At 43.8% G+C, this 17894-nt stretch overlaps 3 long non-coding RNA genes and 2 other non-coding genes across 7 annotated transcripts; 1 reads left to right on the top strand and 4 right to left on the bottom strand.

Moving 5' to 3' along the window:
- Positions 1-2181: 2181 nt before the first annotated feature.
- Positions 2182-5235, bottom strand: LOC125985997 (uncharacterized). Its single transcript, XR_007487509.2, has 3 exons — positions 3336-5235; positions 2903-3120; positions 2182-2833 (listed from the first exon to the last, which is right to left on the bottom strand). It is a non-coding gene; the product is annotated as an uncharacterized lncRNA (long non-coding RNA).
- Positions 5236-5531: 296 nt separating this feature from the next.
- LOC125986411 (U5 spliceosomal RNA) lies at positions 5532-5646 on the bottom strand. Its single transcript, XR_007487611.1, has one exon. It is a non-coding gene; the product is annotated as a U5 spliceosomal RNA (small nuclear RNA).
- Positions 5647-8867: 3221 nt separating this feature from the next.
- LOC137839663 (uncharacterized) lies at positions 8868-11573 on the bottom strand. 2 transcript variants are annotated; one of them, XR_011085707.1, is made up of 3 exons: positions 11469-11573; positions 9534-9643; positions 8868-9001 (listed from the first exon to the last, which is right to left on the bottom strand). It is a non-coding gene; the product is annotated as an uncharacterized lncRNA (long non-coding RNA). The 2 variants fall into 2 exon arrangements; XR_011085706.1 differs by lacking the exon at positions 11469-11573 and having other exon boundaries at positions 9534-9781.
- Positions 9796-17847, top strand: LOC125985962 (uncharacterized). 2 transcript variants are annotated; one of them, XR_011085709.1, is made up of 2 exons: positions 9796-11205; positions 11495-17847. It is a non-coding gene; the product is annotated as an uncharacterized lncRNA (long non-coding RNA). The 2 variants fall into 2 exon arrangements; XR_011085708.1 differs by having other exon boundaries at positions 11350-17847.
- LOC125986401 (U1 spliceosomal RNA) lies at positions 11358-11519 on the bottom strand. Its single transcript, XR_007487608.1, has one exon. It is a non-coding gene; the product is annotated as a U1 spliceosomal RNA (small nuclear RNA).
- Positions 17848-17894: the final 47 nt, after the last annotated feature.

Raw genomic sequence — 17894 nt, 5'->3', positions numbered from 1 at the left:
CCAAAAAGGAGTCTTCCTATCACATTGGTCCCATTTCATCCAAGCTCACCACACAACATTCATATATCATTTTCAACTCAAGTTTCTTGGTAGAACAATCCACTAATTCAAAAAATAACTTAACAAAAACAAACAATTGGCAAATTAATCGGAATTGTTTCTTTGTTTTTAAATTTAAAGAACTCAATCTCTCAGATTTAGCTTGACTTTAGAATTTTGTATAATCTTGTAACACAACCAATCAATTATTCCTATTAAATGTAGCATTGCAAAATCTTAAATTCACAATTTAGCTTCTCCCAATTCCTGAAAGCATGTTCTGTTGTTTTGTTTACTCCGAATTTCTCATGAGGGCTTGACACTAACATGCACTAGTGTGGATTAGTTTCTGCTCGCAAACAGATTTCTCTCTTTTTCTTTCATTTTTATCTGTCAAAATTGTTTCTGTTCTGCGGTGTAAATTCAACAGTCTAGCAAATTTCTTCAAATGGAAAGTTTAGCCTATCTTCATCAATTTAACACATACGCACACAGATGCACAGCTCTCGCGTGCGGAAGGTAGGTCCCAGCACCAATGATTCGTCACAGGCTGGCCATTTCCTGTGGTCGATCATGAGCTGGTCCCTCCCATGCACACGAGGACAGCCCATTCTAATTTTATTTATTTATCTTCTAGAAGCAAGTTGTATTTCTTTACAACTTGATTTGCATATTTTAACTTTAGTGTAACACAATTTGATCTCTAGTCATTTGTAATTTGCCACCTCAAAAATATTATTATTATTATTATTATCAAACTCCTCTTGCCCCTCGCTTGAGCCGCGGCTTGAGCTGCGGCCTTGCACCTGCTCACAGAGGCCTTATTGTGTCCTGGTCTGACAAACACTTGTGACCTCATCCGTTTTCATTTTTCTAGCTTTTGTCTCTTGAATTCGTTCTTATCTCTTTGTGAAGATTTCAACCACACTCTAGCACTTCTACCAATTCTTCCACATTTCAAATTTCCTTGTATTCCTTACATATTCTTTCACTTCAGCATGTATTGCATACAATTAAGAAATCTACTCGCCATGAACTTCTCATCTCAAAGAAGAGCAGAGCAAGAGATTTACCGTTCTTATTTCCCATCTTAATTTTAGTAGTTTAAGGTTTTACAATTTTTTTTCACATTTTTTTTCTTTGAGGATCCTCAATGCAGGTTTAAATTGACCTTTCAACAAATTACTAGCCTGTATTAATGCCGTGGATCAATGCTAGAACAGCTATTTAGTCAATTTATCCTACCAGTCACACACTCAATCACAAAAACTCTAGCACTTTTTTAGGCCTCATAGCTCGGACAAACCAAAGCCGTATCTCATAGCTCGGACAAACCAAAGCCGTATCTCATAGCTCGGACAAACCAAAGCCGTATCTCATAGCTCGGACAAACCAAAGCCGTATCTCATAGCTCGGATAAACCAAAGCCGTATCTCATAGCTCGGATAAACCGAAGCCGTATCTTTTGTGCACCTGTGGTTTTTTACGCGTTTCACAAACAACAACACAATCACACAACTTCGGGCCTTTAATTTACTTGTCCCCTGGTTCGTTGCACTGCCGGGTCCCGTCAATCCACCTCTGTCAGGCGAAGGCAGACCTAAGATGCTGGCCCAGCGAAGAATTCTTGTCAGGGTTTTCCACGTTATCTTTATCGTAGGATTATGTTGGAATGCAACAGGTAATAAATACCCTACCTTGTCCTCTTTATCACAAGGTCGTAAAACATCCCCTGACATGTTTGGACTAGAGGACAAGGGCTTTCTACTCAGCATACTCATCCCCCCACTCTGTTTCTCTTAATAAATATGCCCTTGCAGGGTGGAGAGTTCAGACCTCCATTCGAACATCGCTGCACGCACAGCGACAAATGGACTCTCCACCTGCAGGTGTCTAAAAGGACTTACTTGTCTCCCGTGTGGTTCCTGCAAATTAAGTTGGAGTGAGCGAATCTCTAACAATTCTCTTCCCAGGACTTTCTCCTCCAGGTCCTCCTAATGGACGCTGTCTTGTCGACAATGCAGCACGTCCTTCTTCGTCAGACAGATAGCGGGTATGAGGGATCCCGGGTTTCGGCACCAAAATGTTAGAGATTTGCTCACTCCAACTTATTTTGCAAGAACCACACGAGAGACAAGCAAGTCCTTTTAGACACCTGCAGGTGGAGAGCTCACACGTTGAAGAAGTGAAGTCTAAAACTCTCCCTCCTGCAAGGGCATATTTATTGAGAAACAGAGTGGGGATAAGAGTAGGCTGAATAGGAAGCCCTTGTGCTCTAGTCAAAACATATCAGGGGGTGTTTTACGACCTTGTGTAGGATGGGACAGCTATCTTATTTATTACCGGTTGCATTCCAACATAATCATACGATAAGGATAATCTGAAAAACCCTAACAGTAACGTTGTCATTGTGTTTCAAATATAAATGTTCTCTACCACTATGATCCTCTCTTTGGTCTTGTTTAATGGTATTCCACTACCCACAACATGCTAGTGAAACACCCAACAAGAATGTGAAACTACTATTATTAGCATTGGGTTAGGGTTGTTTGACTAACGTTTATGTTAGATTACTACATATCTGAGAAAGGCGGTTGTCATCGTTTTGGCGAATGATTTGACCCACATGCAGGAAACCAACTCAGAAGTTCAGAATGAGTGATGAGTGTTTATTGGAGGAGATGCGGTGGAGGCAGAGCGGGAGGATCTGCGCTAGGAGCAAGGAGCAGCAACGGCGGAGCGTGTGGAGTTCAGCCAGACGGGGTGGATCTTGGCGGTGAGCCGTGGAGGGAATCTGCCAACAAAATACACAAGGCTTGGTCAGAGGATACGACGTGGCTATGGCGGAGATCTTACAGCAGACCTGAGGATCAGGAGAACGTGGCGTCGATGAGCAAGAGGGTATCGAGGAGCCAAAGGCACAACCGTGGAGGTGATCACAACAGGTAGGACACGACGAGCAATTGACAGCATGCTCCTTAAGAGCCCTCCTTTAACGGGCCTGATGAGCTCCAACTGGGTCCTCTGCCACTCTGCTCACGGTTGCTCCCTGTGGAAAAAGGAGGTACACCACCCCGGACCCTGACAACGGTAAGACAAAACCAGGAGTTACTGTAGCTACTCTCTGTAACGTAAATTAGTCATGTGTAATCTCTAAAGCCAAAATTGACTGCATATTTACTGCTGATGACTCCTAACATGCTATCACATTTTAGGGCTTTTCACACTGCACGTTCTTAGCCTCGGGGCTATCCTTAGCCATTTTCAATATGAATTTATATTAAAGGAGAACTTACCAAGTGCGAACAAAGTCCATTGTTGTCAATAGATCCGAGGCAACGGTTGAAGATCCGTGCAAAGGTGGGTGCTAGTTGTTCAGCACAGACTTTCAAGCAGGAATGTGACACGCCGTCTGGGCCCGGTGCCTTCCTGATGTTTTGTCTCCGGAACATGTGGCACACTTCTTTCTCGCGGATCTGGAGTGCGGGCGCGGCCTCTGCAAGAGAGTAGGTGACAACGGTGGTGGAGGAGTGGACAGAGCGGTTGTGGGGGGAGGTGAGTATGTGGATTGTGCTGCAGGAGGTCCTGTTGTGTGGGAGGACCGATCAAACCTGCAGTAGAACCTGTTTAGCTGGTTTGCAAGCCTTGGGCTCTCCACAGGACAGGGGGTTCGTTTTTTGAAGCCCGTGATGCTCTGCAGACCTTTCCACACTGTTGAGGGATCAGGATTGGCAGAGAGGTGTCTCTCCAGGCTCTCCCCGTAATACTTGCTGGCTTTCCTGACCTCTCGGTTCAGTGTGTTTCTGGTCTGCTTGAACAGGTCCCGGTCGCTGCTCCTGTAGGTCTCCTCCTTGACTTTGCGCAGCCTCCTGAGGTTCGGTGTAAAACAAGGTTTGTCGTTGTTGTACGTGTGGTGAATTGTCTTTGTTGCTCCGCTGGTCTCCAAAAAAACACTTGGTGGAAGATGGCTGGCTGAGAGAAGGAACACTTCAGTGACACACGGCTGATTGGGAAAATATTTTATTCAACCGATGTCAGAGTGAAGTTTCTCCAAATATTCGAGTGACCCAAAAGCAAAGATGTTAGCCGCTCCCTCTCGTCTCCCAGGCATCGTATCTCTTATACTCTTATATCGCTTTGAATAACAGCTGCGGTTCGACTCTCAGTATACTTGTTGTTTTCGTTGTCCCTAAAAGGCCATCTACTCGGTTCTTTTGTGGTCACGGACAACTGGCCCTTCTACATTCTAGGTACCTATACATTACTGAAACTAAACCTCCCTGTCCAGCACAAATAACCTATGCGTAATCCCACTGCTGCCGGCCCGGTGTTCTAAGGCAACATGCAGAGACACATGCAGGCTAAAATTTACAACATACGTGCAGAAGGTCTTAGTCTGCACACACAGATTCTCACAAAAACTGATGTATGATGTGACAGTGTCAGTGAGTTCATGCAGGTCTGAAGGTGCAGCTTCAGAAACTCCCCAATCGGTGCAGTCAAAGCGAGCTTGGATGTCCTGCCTTGTCTCCACTGTCGACTTCCTCACAGTCCTCACCATAGGCTTAGAAGTCTTTAATTTCTGCCTGTAGGCCGGGATCAGATGAACGAACTACACAGTGGTCCGAGAGTCCTAAAGCCGCACGAGCCACAGAGTGGTATGCATCTTTAATGACGGTGTAGCAGTGGTCCAGTGTCTGTGCCCCTCTGGTGGGACACGTTATGTGCTGTCTGTATTTGGGGAGTTCATGTGCGAGGTTCGCCCTGTTAAAATCATCCAGAACAATGATTAGTGAATTTGGTAGAAGTTTCTCCATGTCTGACACCTGGTCAGCCAGCATCTGCGTGGCTTCACTCGCACGTGCGTGCGGTGGAATGTAAACAGCCGCCATGACGATCGAGGAGAACTCCCGTGGTGAATAGAACGGCCGGCAGTTCATGAAAAGTGTTTCTAGGAGAGGGCTGCAAGACTCTTTCAACACCGTGACATCAGTACACCAACGTTCATTAATATAGAAACAGAGACCACCTCCCATTGATTTTCCAGTGAACTCCGCGCTGCGATCTGCACGCAATAGCCGAAACCCAGCTAACTCCACGGCGTGGTGCTGGGTGCGTCCGTCAAGCCACGTTTCAACGAAGCACAGCGCGACGGATCTTCTCAAGTCCGTGTTCTTTGATGTGAGGAGCAGGAGTGCTTATTGGGGGGGGGGGGGGGGGGGTGGTTATTGGTTTTTATTCAATAACAATATTTTTTGCCAAATTGCAATAGACTGACATGTGCCCATTCAAATGGGTACCACCAGACATTAAACTGCATTGATAAACGAGGGCTTAAACTTGATTGTCTGTCTGCACTCGGCATAATTTCTCTGTTTATGTGAACATGTTCACATATGTGTCAGTATGAATTATGTGAACGTATGACTGTCGCGCGGAGAATGATATAGGTGGCTATCCGTTGCGATATTGATATTTTAACAGAGAAAGAATGCTACGCTTTCGCAGAGCATCAAAAATATTGAAATAGCCTCTTATATTTCCTCCCCACGGAAATCTTTAGTAAAAGGCGAAATATTTATTCCATCTGAAGAGAAGAAAGAGAGAGCTGATAATCTGGGTCAAACCGGGCCACCCCACTGCTGGTCAACCAAATTCACAGGCGTTCTCACACTCAAATTGCAGCAACCATTCCTTCTAATACAAACAATAGACGTTCATAGATTTACTATACTTACAAGGACTCAACTTAAATAGAAGGTTTAAACGAGTATTTTGTGTTAATTAATGTATTTTTTACTTTAAACATTGTTGGCGCACAGGATTGTAGGTACCTGATCGAACACTGACGGCGCTCGTTCTTTCAAACGGTATCACCTATCGATTGGGCGACTATTTTGCAACAGTTGTATGTCTTGGTACGTGTACTTGTAAGGGATCGGACAGTACAGCCAAGTGCGTAGCGACAGACTTTATTGTGGAAGGGGATGATGGGAACAGCTGGCGCTAGAGCGACGACCGGGCTGGAGAGGACAAACGATTCTGCGGGATTTCCAATAGTCAAGCGAGTCAGTATCTCAGGGACTGATGAGCGAAGCAGCATCAAGGGACAGACTGACACTTAGGTGTGCGCTGGCGGCGCTGATATCTCGCTGTCCATGAGCCCGTGGCAGGTGACGGCGATTCCACTGACAGGTGGGCGTGGTCCTGTCGCAGGTGGCACCAGCACGTGACAGTACTTTTGGTATGAGAGAATGGGAAATGATCCCATCTCTGTGTTTTATTTGAAAATTTGTAATTTCATAACTTTATTCAACACAAATCGGGAAACAAAATATGATCGTAATTTCTCAAATGGTTTCTCAAATTTCAGAAATGCTCTATATCTCTCTTGTGTCGCAAATAATTGAGGCTTTTGACGTTGCTGGCATGGTTTGGAGTGTAATTCACCTCCACTGCGATGGTGGCTGTAATATTAGGTGAACTACGGTAGTAGGAACCTTTGAATAGCGCGGTATTCCTGAGGGGTGAATAAACGAGGGGGGACCCTTTTGACTGTTCAATCCTACTACCGTCTCACGTCTGGTTCTTCAACGTATTACTATTAATTATAAATTAATAGATAACCCAACATGGTGTCAGAAGTGGTGCTAAAAGGAAGATACCACGGAGTTGGAGGTCCCGGACATTGAAAGCCTCACAAAAGGGGGAGCAGGTGCAGTCCGTGTGCGTGACGGTGTGGAGACGCAAGCATGAGAGGTTCCATGTGCCGCCACCGGAGAAATTCACGTTCAAGCCAGAGGAATGGCCGAAGTGGATAAAGCGCTTTGAAAGGTTCAGAGTAGCATCCGGACTGGAAACACAACCTGAGGGAAACCAGGTAAATGCCTTAATCTACACAATGGGAGAAGCGGCCAAGGATATCCTCACGTCATTAAGATTGACTGACAGAGAGATGACCGCCTATGGAACGGTGAGGGAAAGGCTAAATGCACACTTTATTTCAAGAAGAAATGTAATTTTTGAACGAGCCAAATACAATATGTGACAGCAAGAGGCGGGAGAAATTGTGGACAGCTTTATTACTGCACTTCACTGTCTATCGGAGCATTGTGGCTACGGTGCGTTGCATGAAGAAATGATCCGAGACAGATTGGTGGTCGGATTAAAAGACAAAAAACTCTCAGAACAATTGCAGCTAGACCCGGACTTGACAAAGTGCCGTCAGAGTGAACAAGTAAAGAAACAACAAGAAATGTTGAAAAGTAATTTTAACATGGAAGCAGCAAGCGCGGAACTCAACAGCGTCAGCCTGAAACAGCGTCAGCGAGCCGACACTGCCACCTGCTGGAAAAGTACGGGAGGGCAACAAAAGAGGACAATGGTTAAAAAGACGTTCTCAGAGACCCCAAAACAGACAAAATGTGGGAAATGTGGCGATTTGAAAGGACACAATCCACAACAATGTCCAGCAAGAGAAGCAGCATGCAATTTGTGCAAGAAAAGAGGACATTATGCCAAGGTGTGCCACACAAAAATGGTGCATGAAATGAATGTCACAGAAGAGAGTGATGATTTATTTTTAGGGGCACTTAGCAATGGCCAAAATGATGACCCATGGATTGTAACAATATCAATGGGTGGCACAGACACAAAATTCAAAATGGACACTGGCGCCGATGTCACGGCGATACCAGCAAAACTCTACAATGGACAGTTGGCAAAGCTGGAGCACGTCAGCAGAGTTGTGCGTGGGCCAGGAAATGTACCTTTAACGGTGGAAGGAAAATTCAACACTAAACTCCACAAAAATGGCAAGGAAACAATGCAAGACATTTATGTCGTGAAAGAACTAGGATTCCCACTATTGGGACGGCCAGCACTAAATGCACTGAAGTTAGTAGCTAGGCTTGATACAGTGACTCTCGACTCAAAAGCTAGAGTAAAACAACAGTTTCCCAACCTGTTCAATGGATTAGGGAAATTGGAAGGAGAATACGACATTGTGTTGAAACCCGATGCAGTGCCATTCTCAATCTCTACGGCAAGACGTGTTGCGCTGCCACTACTTCCAAAGGTGAAGGAGGAGTTGGCGAGAATGGAGTCACAAGGCGTCATCAGTAAGGTGGAGGAACCAACCGAATGGTGTGCCGGAATGGTAGTGGCGCCCAAGCCCAACGGAAAAGTACGGATATGCTCTGACCTCACAGAACTAAATAAATCTGTGCAGAGGGAGCGACATCCACTTCCAGCAGTGGAACAGACACTAGGACAACTTGCCGGAGCCAAAGTATTTTCCAAATTGGATGCAAATTCTGGATTTTGGCAAGTAGCGCTGTCGAAAGGCTCGTCTCTTTTGACGACATTCATTACACCTTTCGGGAGATTCTGTTATAAGAGATTGTGCTTTGGAATATCGTCCGCACCTGAGCACTTCCAGAAGAGAATGTCACAAATTCTAGATGGATTGGATGGTGTTTTGTGCCAGATGGATGACGTGCTTATCCTAGGAGCTACGCAGGAGGAGCATGACAGGCGACTTCATGCAGCACTAACACGGCTCCAGGATGCAGGCGTCACACTCAGTGACAAATGTGAGTTTTTCAAGTCAACAATAACATTTCTGGGGCAGATTGTGGGAGCCTCAGGAGTGAGTGCTGATCCAGACAAGGTGAAAGCGGTGTCCACCATGCGGGAGCCGAGAAACATCACTGAAACCAGAAGCTTAATCGGCATGGTTAATCACCTGGGGAAATTCCTATCACATTTAGCAGACAAAACAAAGCCATTGAGAGATCTACTCAAGAAGACTAACATGTGGACATGGGGATTGCAGCAACAAAAAGCTTTTGAAGAAATCAAAAAAGAACTTACGACACCACCAATACTTGCATTGTACAACCCGAACGCTGAGACAGTGGCATCGGTTGATGCCTCCTCATATGGGTTAGGAGCAGTGCTTCTGCAGAAACAGGATGGAAAAGTAAGACCAGTTGCGTACGCGTCACGCGCCCTTACTACTACAGAGCAGCGCTATGCGCAAATTGAAAAAGAGGCTTTGGCCACAACATGGGCATGTGAACGCTTTGCAGAGTTTCTCATTGGCTCTACTTTCCACGTGGAAACGGATCATAAACCATTGGTCCCACTCCTGGGTTCACGACACCTAGACGATCTTCCACCACGCATACAGCGGCTGAGGATGCGGCTCATGGGGTTTTCATATGACATTTCGCACGTACCAGGCAAAAGTATTGCAACCGCGGATGTGTTGTCAAGATCACCGATGAACAGCTCAGAAGATCAGCTAAAGGAGGAGGAAATTGACTTGTATGTGCACGCTGTCATGGCTAGTTTGCCAGCAACTGACAGCCGAATTGCAGACATCAAGAAACATCAAGACAACGATGTCGTGATTAGTCAAGTAAAAAAATATTGTTCTGAAGGGTGGCCAGAAAGGTTCACGGCGCCATCTATCGTTCAGCCATACTTGCCATTCTCAGGAGAGTTCAGTGTGCAAGACGGATTGTTGTTGAAAGGCACTCGGATTGTGATTCCAGAAGCTCTACGCTGCGACATCATGAGTAGGTTGCACGACGGACATCTGGGAATACAAAAATGCAGGGAGAGGGCGAAACAGTCAGTGTGGTGGCCAGGATTGAGCAAACAAATACAACATGACATAGAGAAGTGTGATGTTTGTGCTCGAGAAAGAGTGGTCAATAAAGAGACATTGATTCCAACCGAATTCCCAGAGAGGCCTTGGTCGAAGGTGGGAGCAGATCTATTCCAAAAAGGGAGTAAAGTATATTTACTCATTGTCGACTACTTCTCCCGATTTTTTTGAAGTTGCTCCACTGAAATCTACAACATCTGAAGCAGTAGTGGAGCATTGTAAGTCCATATTCGCGCGACATGGAATACCACAGGAAATGCGCACGGATAATGGGCCACAATTTGCATCAGACAGTTTCAAAAAGTTTTCACGGGACTGGTGTTTCGAACATGCGACGTCTAGTCCAAAGTTTCCACAGAGCAACGGGGAAGCAGAAAGAGCTGTCAGAACTGTGAAGAGTCTGCTAAGCAAATCCAGTGACCCATATTTAGCTCTAATGGCATACAGAGCGACTCCATTGGCAAATGGATACAGTCCAGCTGAGTTGCTGATGGGGAGAAGAATAAGAACGCAACTTCCAACTATCCCTTCACAACTGGACCCAAGATGGGCAGACATGGAGACATTGAGAAACACCGAGCAAAGTTCTCGACAGAAACAGCAGAGACATTTGAACACTCGACACAGAGCACGTGATCTGCCGCGTCTGCATCCAGGTGACCATGTCTGGGTGAAGGACATGAACGAAAGAGGGACAATAGTTTCCACGGCAGACACACCCAGATCATACCATGTCGAGATGCAAGGAGGTATCCTGCGGAGAAACAGAGTACATCTTTCTACTACTCCTATTGCTCCATCGACTGAAATCGTCCAATCAGAGACTGAGGGCGGGCACAACAGTGTTGTTGATGAACCGACGAGCACACACAGCACGCTGGTTGATGGGAGTCAGCGAAGACAAGGAAACGAGAGACGCTACCCTACCAGGGAAAGACAACCTCCAAGCGGATTGAAGGACTACATTACTCAGTAGTTAGTCATATATTTCACAGTTGAAACTGATAATGGTTCAGTAGTTGAAAGGAGTGTGTATTACGGAAGATATAGTAACAGTTATATTCTCAACACTTTCATGAAAAGTTTGGTTATTATAGTGACGTTGAAAATAATAGGATTCCTACTCAGAAAGGAGGATGTAGTATTAGGTGAACTACGGTAGTAGGAACCTTTGAATAGCGCGGTATTCCTGAGGGGTGAATAAACGAGGGGGGACCCTTTTGACCGTTCAATCCTACGACCGTCTCACGTCTGCTTCTTCAACGTATTACGATTAATTATAAATTAATAGATAACCCAACAGTGGCGTTCGATATTTTACATTTGAATAGAAATCTGTCAGTTTACTTTAGGAAGTAAAAGTTGCTTTCTAGAAATCCATACTTGTAATGTATGAGGAACAACAATCGGGCGAATTCTTCAAAAAGACATACCTACAGCTGACAAAAAGGTTTTGATACGTTCATATCATGTAACGAGTCGGGAACGTGGTAATTACATATTTCGCATTTTACTAATTTGTTTGAAACAGTTTAGCAAGCAAATGCACAGTTCTAGAGTACAGTTAACATGCTCAATGGCGTTCAGACTTAATCTATGTGCGTACAATTGCGTGTAACTTTTGCTTTAATCAGTAAGTCCGGGGGGAGAGCGCGAACGCTGTCCTCACCCACAGAAGATATGCAGTCAAGATTTCCCACGATTCTTAAGTCGCAGGAGTCGACACTTCCGGAGTGCAATGGATGATTCTCACCCTGTGTGATTTGCCTTCTTGTTCAGGTTGTCTCCCGTGCCAGGCAAGTATGAATAATAGAAGTTACCGGGCTGACGTCTTTATCGCACACGCCATCTTCAGTCACGGGCTTAATTGCTAAAAAGGTGTGGCACACATACACACTCAGCGGATGAAACAGGATTTGTAGAACTGTTTAAATAGTACCATTTGTCATTACAAAACCAAAGTATTATAAATTAAGTAAGAAATAGATTAAGAAACACTACCATCATGCTTTGCTTCTTTTTCTACCCTTCATTGCCCCTACCCCCACGCCTTTGTTCACCTCCTTTTTCTTAGAGTCGCCATCTAACGGTGATGGCAGCAACCATAACAAACCATAAAAAATCGTAGTAAAATAATATATGTGCAAAAACATGCCCCTTAGCATTGCCTCTTTTAACCTGAGTGTTAGGGTTTTCAGGTTAGTTTGATCCTATGATTATGTTGGAATGTAGACTGTAATGATTAAATCAATCACGTCTGGCCCTCACAATGTAATAATTAAATCAATCACGTCTGGCCCTCACAATGCAGAGTCTGTTTCCCACAATAGTGTAAAACACCCCCTGCTCTGATCTTATCAGAGGCCGGGGGTTCACCAAACCTGTCCACTCCCACCCCCACTCTGTTCCTCCTAATAAATATGCCCTTGCAGGGAGGAGACTTTTAGACTTCATTCCTTCAACGAGTGAACTCTCCACCTGCAGGTGTCTAAAAGAACTTGCCTTGTCTTCCGTGTGGTTCTTGCAAAATAAGTTGGAGTGAGCAAATCTCTAACATTTTGGTGCCGAAACCCGGGACCCTCATACCCATCATCTGGCTGACGGAGGACGACGCGCTGTACACCGTCGACGGGCCAGCGTCCACTAGCCGGACCTGGTAAAGAAAGACCTGGGAAGGAAATTCTTCGCTGGGCCAGCATCTTAGGTCTGCCTTCGTCTGACAGAGGTGGATTGACGGGACCCGGCAGTGCAACGAACCAGGGGACAAGTAAGTTCTTGAAATTGTGTTGTGTTGTTAAACGCGTAACACATAGAGGTGCACGGGAGATAGCTTGGGTTCAAGTCCCAGTGGAAGAAACAGGCTAAGAAAGGCAGAGCGTCTTTTTCGTTCATCGAAGAAGTGTGTAGACTCTTCTTTGTCTGTTTTTCCGAGCTGAGGGATCTGGCTTGGGTTAAAGTCCCAGTGGAAGGAACGTGCTAAGAAACACGGAGCTTCTTTTTTGTTAATCAAAGAAGGGCGTAGATTTTTCTTTGTATGTTTTTCCAAGCCAAAGAATAGCTTGGGTTCAAGTCCCAGTGGAAGAAACGGGCTAAGAAAAACAGAGCTTCTTTTTCTTAATTGAAGAAGGGCGTAGATTTTTTCTTTTGTCCGTTTTTCCAAAGCTGTTTGGGAGGGTTTTACACCCATCCCTGGATAGGCCTAAAAAAGCGCTGGAGTTTGTGTGATTGAGTGTGTGACTGGTAGGATAAGTTGACTAAGAAGCAGTTCTAGCATTGATACAGGCTAGTGATTTGTTGAAAGGTCAATTTAAACCTGCATTGAGGATCCTCAAAGAAAAAAAATTGAAAAAAAAAAAAAAAAAAAATTGTAAAACCTTAAGCTACTAAAATTAAGATGGGAAATAAAAACGGTAAATCTCTACCTCTTGACGGAGATGAGAAGTACATGGCGAGTAGATTTCTTAATTGTATGCAATACATGCCAAAGTGGAAGAAAAAGTATGGTGTAGAAGGGAAGTTGAAAGTTGAAGTGTGGAATATAGTGGTTGCAGTTTTGGGGGACAGTGTGGCTAGGAAGATAGGACTGAAAAAGAAAAGAAAAGAGAGTGAATTGGATTGTGCTAAAATGTGGTTGAAAGCTTCACAAGAAAGAAGAGAACAAATCCAAAAGACAAAAGATAGAAAGTTGAAAAGTGATGAGGCCGCCATTCAATTGAGATTTGAAAAAGAATTCAGGGTGCATAGTGGCATCCCATTCAATGATACAGCTGAGAGTGCTTATCAACAACAGCTTAAAAATGCGCTCCTCACTAATTTCCGCCCTGAAATAGGCAACTGGGTGAGTAAACATTTGGTGGAAGTGGATGTTGCAAGTGTGACAACAACTATGCAATGGGCCAGACATGCTGAAAAGGTGATCAAAAAAGTTCTGATGTATTTCATCTAGATAATGATGATGATGAACTAGATGAAGATACAACAGTCTTCTTCCAAGGGTCCCAGCTAGGCAGAGGGAGAGGTAGAGGCCAACAAGGTCGCAGGCCGCCATATAATTCAAAACCCCCACGAGATTCTGACAACTGTTGGAACTGTGGGAGACGAGGACACTTCACACGAGAGTGTCGTTTTGCAAAACAATATCAATCAAAGGGTGGAGGAAAGAGCAGAGGAGAAGCCAAATGTTTAGCATGACAAGCTTCCTCCTCTTTGACCGCTTATGCTCATACAGAGAAAGAAAGAATAGATGCCCATATGACAGCAAAACATGTCATTGTCAGATTATTAGAATTTTTTTTTAGATTATTAGAAGTCCTGTCCATCCAAGAAGTATGACAATGCTGTTTGTATGCCCAAATTACAAATGACTAGAGCTCAAATTGTGTTACACTGAAGTTAAAATATGCAAATCAAGTGGTAAAGAAATGCAACTTGCTTCTAGAAGATAAATAAATAAAATTAGAATGTGCTGTCCTCGTGTGCATGGGAGGGACCAGCTCATGATCGACCACAGGAAATGGCCAGCCTGTGACGAATCATTGTTGCTGGGAACTACCTTTTGCATGCGAGAGCTGTGCATGTGTGTGCGTATATGTTAAAATGATGAACATTGGCTAAAGTTTTAGTATAAAAAAAAATTTGCTAGACTGTGGTCTATCCAATTAGCACCACAGAACAGAAATGATTTTGAAAGATAAAAATAAGAGGAAAAAGAGAGAAATCTGTTTGCAAGCAGAAACTAATCCACACTAGTGCATGTAAAGTGTCGAGCCCACATGAGAAATTCGAAGGAAAAAAAAAAAAAAAAAACGACAGAACATGCTTTCAAGAATTGGAAGAAGCTAAATTGTGAATTTAAACCAAGTTTTTTTTGAATTGGTGGATTGTTCTACCAGGAAAGCTAAGTTGAAAATGATATATGAATGTTGTGTGGTGAGCTTGGATGAATTGGGACCAATGTGATAGAAAGACTCCTTTTTGGAGACTGCGTGTGAGATGCAAATGAACATTGATGAATGATAGCCTGAATGAAAAGAAATTACAGGTTGAATGGTTGAAGTTGTTGGTGACTACTATAGAAAATTAGTAGAGCGACTTTGATGAAAGAACGATTTTGAGCAGGTTGAATGTTAGGAAGAAACGCGTAGCTTTTGGATTGATAATTAACTAGAAAAAAAATGGAGAACCAGTAACACATGTAGAAGATGTGTGAACTGAGAAATTGAGAAGCGTTTTGGAAAGTAAGTCAAATTAAATAATGATGGAATCGTATGTAGTAAAGAACACATTCTCCCAAAACGTTTGTCAAGGTGTGAGGCATGGGCGTTGCCAGGCCTCAAAAAGGGGGGGAGTGAGTAGGACAGATAGTGGAAGATAGTAATAATACAACACTTTATGACAATGAATTTTCGAATACATTTGGTGTTATATTGTGGTAATTTTTTTGTTCTGGTGTAGATAGGTTAGCAACACGAGAGATTTAGAGGTTCAAAAGAAAGACAGTTAAAAGAAAACATTTTTGATTTGGACAATTGCAGGCTAACAGGAACATGAGAACGATAAGAACTACGAGGTGGGATCCAATTTCATTGGGGAGATTGAGAATTCACAGCACCATACTCTAAGTCACATTTTTGAGCAAGCATGACAATAACATGTGATAGGTCAAGACATACAGATCAGGGCTTGATGTGGAAAGCAGACCTCGATGAGTTGATTTTCAATAATGATACTGAAGACAACATACTGTCCGATTAAATTGGAACTATAGATAGATAAAATGTAGCTCAAAAAATAGGATGAGTTGCAGGATTTACGATATAAAAACGAGACCTCTGTTATTAGAAGAATTTGAAGTTTGGTAAACAAACATTACCAGCAAATTGATGGAAGCAGCTACATTTGGAGATAGTCTTACAAGTGTTCAAACCAGCCTGTCATTCTCAGTGTCAGGGCCCCTGAAACCCAATCCGAGTCTTCGCCTGCAGCCGTGAACAACCACAAAATGGTGCCTGGCTCTGAAGCACCTTTGACCTTTGGCGAAGGACAAGAAAAGACTGCTGTTGTGCTTGGAGGAGGACAAGTACACTCCAGAGGAAATACAACATCCTCGGGGACGAGAAAAGACAGTGGAAAGCGGAGGAACTCACAATGATGAAAATTGACTCATTTGAACAATGGACTCATTCAAGAGTGATGGATGGGGTCACTCCGAAGCAACAACAAAAGAACACCAACTTGATAGGGTGAAGTGCGGCAAAAAGATATGGACTTGGAGTGTCTGACAACCAAATCGCACTCCTTGCTACGACGTTCCCAAATTTGGTGAAGCTTGGTTCAAAGTGGAAGGGAGGTTCATTGTGCACTGAGTTTGACAGAACTGAGGAGATTTGATAAATAAATAAATAAAAATTTGAAAAATACGTAGGGCTACAGATTATAATCAGAGATTGAACGGATTTGGATAAAACAAATAGACTAAAACGGTAGGAAACAAGAGCAAGATCTTATATTTTGGCTCATCAAGCTTAAGACGTAGAGGTCGAGTTATATAAATTTTAGAACAGGACATTTGGCAGTCAGGAGGAAGCTAGGTTGCTCAATGTACCTACTCAATACAATAGTAAGGTTTTTTATACCACAGTGGAGGTTGGATGGTCAGAAAGTTAGGTACGTTCAATTTTTGACATTCACACAGTCATGCATAGGAGTCACAAGGCGACAGTTAACAAGACAATGACTGCAATAGGGGCCACCTACGACTGCACTGACATGGAAAAGTAGAAGTGAGAGAGCAGAGTATGGGATTATATGCTAAAACGTCTGCTATACAGTTCATAAATAGTTTTTGGTTAAAGGGAATCATTAGGAAGTGTTCAAACTCTTCCCGCAAACATTCCTATTTGCCAGTTAAATGGGCACTACAATTGACTACGAGAGTTGCAAACAACAGATGAAGAGCAGTCCTTGGCAGATTATATGATCAGGACGCTCAAACTGTGTCAAAGACAAATTTACTGCCGCTTGATCTTTCCTCCTCACAGGTCGACAACCCCATAAATCCAGTAGACTGGGTCTACATCGAGGTCATCAAAGGAAAGAACTGGGCCAGCCACGACGGGAGGGACCATTCCAAGTCTTGCTGACTACACATGTTGCATCCAAGGTTGCAGGACCCACAAATGCATTAACGACGACTGCTCTCCAGGAGGAAACTGGATGGGAGCTTTGGACATCACCGCTGTGTGCCAGGATGAGAGAGCCGTTTTCAAGGAGTTGTCCGATGCTGCCTGCCAACTGGACAAGAGTGTGTGCGCCGGTGTGTGTGACTGACCTCACCTACAGACTAGAACATCATCAGCTGACGAAAACACGGGCACATATACAACTTCTTAGACGTGACAGTTGTGATAATGATAATGAGACGTGGATTGCGTAGATGCTGTTCTGTTGAGCATGTTTTACAGAAACTTGATGATTTGACCATCGAAAATGCTTCGCAAGTGATGGATACAATGATGTACTGTTTCTGTGTTTTTCTTTTTATTTTTTGTTATTCATAGCATTCTGGCCGCCTGTGGCAACGGGGCCGTGTAAGAATTTTCCTGCTAATAACATCTGGCCAGCAGGTTTTTCGCTTACACAATAAGTTTGATCTGGGGTGTTGAGGTAATGCCTCATCTTCACTGGAAAGTGTTGCTATCATTGTTTGTTGTTTTTATTTTTACCATTCTACTTTCTTCATTATACGTATATATGTTTTTTTCTTGCTTATCGTTGTTGTTTGGGGTGGCATAATCATATGATAAATCAGGAGGGAGATGTTAGGGTTTTCAGGTTAGTTTGATCCTATGATTATGTTGGAATGTAGACTGTAATGATTAAATCAATCACGTCTGGCCCTCACAATGTAATAATTAAATCAATCACGTCTGGCCCTCACAATGCAGAGTCTGTTTCCCACAATAGTGTAAAACACCCCCTGCTCTGATCTTATCAGAGGCCGGGGGTTCACCAAACCTGTCCACTCCCACCCCCACTCTGTTCCTCCTAATAAATATGCCCTTGCAGGGAGGAGACTTTTAGACTTCATTCCTTCAACGAGTGAACTCTCCACCTGCAGGTGTCTAAAAGAACTTGCCTTGTCTTCCGTGTGGTTCTTGCAAAATAAGTTGGAGTGAGC

This window comes from Syngnathus scovelli, chromosome 18, assembly GCF_024217435.2.
Source record: "Syngnathus scovelli strain Florida chromosome 18, RoL_Ssco_1.2, whole genome shotgun sequence".
NCBI classification, from domain to species: Eukaryota; Metazoa; Chordata; class Actinopteri; order Syngnathiformes; family Syngnathidae; genus Syngnathus; species Syngnathus scovelli.
Note: the sequence above shows the minus strand (reverse complement) of the source record. Positions and strands in the feature narration are given on the sequence as shown.